Source organism: Pteropus vampyrus, unplaced genomic scaffold (assembly GCF_000151845.1).
Source record: "Pteropus vampyrus isolate Shadow unplaced genomic scaffold, Pvam_2.0 Scaffold350, whole genome shotgun sequence".
In the NCBI taxonomy this organism is placed as follows: Eukaryota; Metazoa; Chordata; class Mammalia; order Chiroptera; family Pteropodidae; genus Pteropus; species Pteropus vampyrus.
In genome coordinates this window covers 765,035-770,178 of record NW_011889131.1, presented here as the reverse complement: position 1 = coordinate 770,178, position 5,144 = coordinate 765,035, and positions in this window count along the sequence as shown.

Genomic DNA, 5,144 nt, shown 5'->3' with positions numbered 1-5,144 from the left:
TGGGAGGAAGGGGTCTGGAGGCAAAGGAATGCAGGTAGAAGCTAGAAAAAGCAAGGAAACACTCGCCCTAAAAGCCTCCATTAGGACCCCTCTGGTAGACACCTTGATTTCCACCCAGTGAAACTGATTTCAGACTTCTGACCTCTGGAGCTTCAGTAAGAGAATAAATATGTGTTGTTTTAAGCCATCAATTTGTTGTAATTAGAGCAGCCACAAGAAACTAATGCAAGTACTGTTTACTTACTAAAGAGAATATAAACTAAAGCATTTTAAACATGTCCTTTTATATGTAAATAATCTATAGTAATTCATTGTAAGCAGAATGGCTGGCTCTTGGATATTTGAATTAAAAATCATTTTAAGTTACAATAAAGCCCAAACTATACTAGGACAGGTGTGGCAAGGCCTAATTTTATATTAGGGACTTGGAACTTTTGTTTATGTGTTTTAAAGTCTCTATATTAGACTTCTATGAATTCAGACTGACTTTTCCTCAATATATCTAGGAAGGAAGTATATCCCATACGTAGGACACAAAGACTAATACGCTTAGCAAGGAGGAAAGAATTTGTCAATTACCTCTGTGTTCACGTCCATTCTGGTGAAGAATTATTTGTTCAGTTTTATATTTCTGTCTTGGATGGAGATGTCTATATAGAAACATGTATCTTTTTGACACACAATGTAATTTTTCAGCTTCACATGTATGATGAAAATAGCTTATAATTCTAAATTGTATAACAAGGCAAACACATCAACCATTAGCTTTGGGACCAGATATGTAATTAGAAAGAAAATTCATGGTTTGCTTATTCTTGTCCTCCCAGCAGTTAAGTGGATTTCAGTCTTGTAATATTTCTTGGATGTGTTCATGCTTTTTGCATAATTCACAAAGATGATGTTTATCTCACATATTATCTTGCTGGCATTACCACTAACTATACAAATTACTCTTTGTAATAATGACTGTTTTGACAGTAATCCTTTCACTGAGGAACATAGGTTTGAACAATATAACAGAAAAATCTAGTTGGCATAAGCTAAGGTGCAAATCACGGCTCTCATTAAATAGTGATCCACCTGCTTTCCAAAGCAGCTAGATAAATGTCCACTGGGGCTCATTTAATAGGGGGTTAAGTGACAATCACGGCATACTTAGAACGACATTTACCATTCTGTACCTGGTGGCAGATTGTCAGCTTTGCGAAGGCACATTGGTGTGGCTTAAAGAGGTATTACCTGCTACACCCTCTGGACCTTAAGAGAAACATTAAGTACGAAACATAGAACATAAATCATTAACTAGTTCTGTTCTAATAATGCTGACTTGGAATTGGAAGAGCAGTTGGCGACTTCACTGAGGAGTAGATGTGAGGCTTGATCTGGACCTTTAAAAGAGAGAGAAATATTGTCAGTTAAGAAAATAAACTCAATATGTACTGTATACTTGAAACTAATAATAAAATAAATTACTTTAAAAAAAGAAAAGAAGAATAAGAACCCTGGTATCCAGAAATAAAAAAATTTTTAAATTCTCAAAATTTAAATATAACCTACATAAAGAAAAGTGCATAAGTTGCAATTGAATAGCCCATGAGAATATAATTATTAAAATTATCCCATGAGAATACAATTGTGTGACCACGACTCGGGCCAAGAAATGGAACAATCCCTGTATCATAAAGACATTCCTGTGCATTCTCCTCCCCAAAGGTAACAACTATCCTAACTTCTAAACCTCTATCAATATTATCTACCTGAATCTTGATATAAATGGAATCATCTAATACAGGTTCTATTCTCTGACTTTTTCTCTTATTATGTTGTTGAGATGCCAACATGTTGCTTTATTGTAATTGAAGTAAAATCAGATTCATTGTTGTATGTAATTCTGTTGTGTAAATATGTGAAAATTTGTACTTATTCTAGTGTTGATACAGGTGATAGAGTTGTTTCGAGTTGTTTACTGTTACAAATAATGATTCTGTAAACAGTCTCATACATGGTTTTTTTTTTTTCTGCATACGCGCATATTTCTACTGGGTGTGAAATTGAGAAATTAAGTACTCCACTGTTACCTTTACTCAAAGCCATCTCTGCTTGCCATGTTTAAAAACATATTCCTCTTATCTTCTCTGAGAATTCACCGTCTTCTTTCCCTGCTTTATTTTTTTTCATAGCAGCCTATCCTCATCTAATAAACTCTGTTCTACTCATTCATTTTATTTTCAATAGTGTGCTCATTAAAATATAAGCTTTATTAGAGCTGAGATTTGTGTTTATTTTGTTAATGACTGTTTTTCCAACATATAGAAGAGTTGCCCAATAACTTTTACTGAATCCATTGTTTTATATATATAAAAAGAAAATACACCCAGCAAATGCAAGGTGGACATGTGCGGTATGTCTGAGGCCTGCAGTGGGACCTAGTCAGAAGAGCTTGCATGCTTTTGACATCAATTTTGTGTCCTGATAAATATCTTCTCTTTTTTATGATATCTTCAGGGTGGGACATATATAAATACCACCAGGTACATTTTTAAAAGGCCCAGCTGCTATTGCTTATAGGAAGACATTAATGTACACCCAGAATACCCAGGCATGGTACTGAGCAGTCATCCTATAGCTCCTGCAGCCTGAGGCAGAGGACCATTCCATAACACGTTCATCGATGGCCCAGACTGGTACAAAACATACAGGGGATGCATTTTAGGATTCTGTCTAAATGTTTTTTGGGAGTTGGTGTTAATTTGGAATGAGCATACTCAGGGACTGTGTCACGTAATTCGGTTTAGACCCTGCTGTCTGACCTGTTCTGGTCAGGGTCAGCCTATGGTATAACTTCTGTCGCCCTCTCTGGATTGAGGTCATCAGGACCAAGTCCTATTCTCCTGTTGTATCCTCTTCCACACCTTGCCAAGCGCAAGGCCCAGAGAGCTGCACCCTAAACCTGAATCAATCTGCTAAGCCAAACGGATGCTGATGGGGAAGATTTGGTGGGATTTGAATAACATCTCCAAAGGAAAACTTAGTAAGCTAGGTGGTAAGGCAGAATGATTCTTTCCTACTATCCAAATCCTCAGGTAGGCTCTGCTACCTTGAAGTCACTGCCAGAGACTCCCCTTGCTCCAAAACAGGCAAGGAACTACCTTTAAACAGACTGGGCACATCTCATCTCTAGAGCTGCCAGGGCTCTGTGTAAAAGTGTAATGGCAATAGGCCACGGGTACTTTTTTTCACTTCTTTTTCACCTGGGGAAAAAAAATCTCCAAAGTCCACTTTACACTGCGGCCAATGGATAGCTATATGAACACCTTCCTGGGTAGTGTGGGCCTCCAGGGAGGCCGCTGGCCACTGGGCCACTCGGAGTGGACTGCACTGAAGAGCATCCAGGCCTGGTTCCGTTCTCAAACATAGGGCTGGGGGCTGCCAATCCAGCCCGAGCCCCCTGTGTGATAGCACCGAGCTGGGCGCTGTTTCTTCACCTGCAGATGTGGAAGCCGTGAGTCTGACAATGACAGCAATCTGACCTGACAGCAGGATCCAAACAGACATGTGTGGGAAGGCCATACCAACCGCATCTTCCTGTGGGTATCAGGGCGGACATGCACTGGTAACCCCACTTCCAGGAGCAAGGAAACCTTTCCCTTTTGGCAACATTTGCCTCTTGCTGAAGGGGCACTGCCCTGGGAAGGGGACACGCCTTGGATCATACAATCATAGGCAGTGGGTAGAAGAGAAACATTTGGTCCTTGAGCCACAACTTTGCCCACTGGGCCACACCACCCTACTTGTGGTCTACCTCCTGGGGTGCCGTCAAATCCAACTGCTCTATCGAGAAAATATTTTTCTCTCGTTCTCCTACCCTCTTTTTGTTGCCTGCCTCTATTTATTTTTGCTCCTGTTTCATTTCGTTCCAGAAACATTGTTGGGGAAGTAGATTAGGGACGCACCAAATATTTGAACCGAGTGAGCTGCTATCACTTATGGACACATCTGCTTGCAGGGCTAACTCCTCCCCAACAGCTGGCATCTGGAGTCGGGAGATGCTGCTGCTTCGGAATCTGGAGAGGCACAGCTGTAGTACGGCCCAGCTGAGGACTGGCTTTCCGCCCATACAGATGGCCAGATGGTGCCTCTGGGGTGTCGAGCATCCCCACCCTCACCTCAAACACACACGAGGCCCTGCAACCCGTTTCTTCTCTCCTCTTGTGGCTTCTTTTTGCTGCTATTTTGTTAAGAATAAGAGGAAAGGCTCGGAAACTGCACCCCTGATATTATGTGACAATCACTTACAGCCTTAAGTCACCAGTCAGGGATGAACTTCAAAGGAGGCATCTCTGAGGAAGATTGGCCATACATGCTCTGGTTTGGTCAAGATGTAAGTGGAGCTAGAGAATCTGCCTGCCCACCTATTGTGCCTCAGTTTCCCTATCTGAACCATCCTGCTGAAAAAAAAGTATTGTTCTCCGAGTAGAAAATTTGGAAAAATCTGAAAAATTTTAGCTTCCAATTCTCCCACTAACATCTTGCTGTCTTCACATATCTTTACACAACTAAATCACCTGCCATATACAATTATGTATCCCGTTTTTAAACAATAACCTTTCCTTATTGTAAATGTAATACATGTTTATTATGTAGCATTCGGAAAATGACTTTTTGTTGCTCCACTGAGAAATAACAAACATTAATATTTGGATGTTATCTTTCTGGTCTTTTAAACAAGCATTAATATACCACCAGGAAGAAAAAAGCGCAGAAGATTCATACTTTACTCACTGTTTTTATAACTTTCCTTTTTCACTTAACTCTCAGCATGGAGAATTTTTATATCTTTAAATGTTCTTTTGCCTCATTTATGATGACAGAACATATGGATGTGCTATGTTTTATTTAACCAAACTTCTGCTGTTAGAACTCCGGTTTAGTTCTAATTTCTCTCCATCAGAAAGAAGGCTAATTGGAGTGAAATCTTTGCATTACCCCGTTCTGCGTTTATACCTCTGAATCCCTCTGCTCCCTCACCCTCATATGGCGAGATTGTGCCTGATAACGGCATAAAAGTGCTTTGTGAAATACATATGTTGCTGCATATAGATGAGGGGTTATTAGTATTTGTCAGTTAATTCAGGGATTTTGTG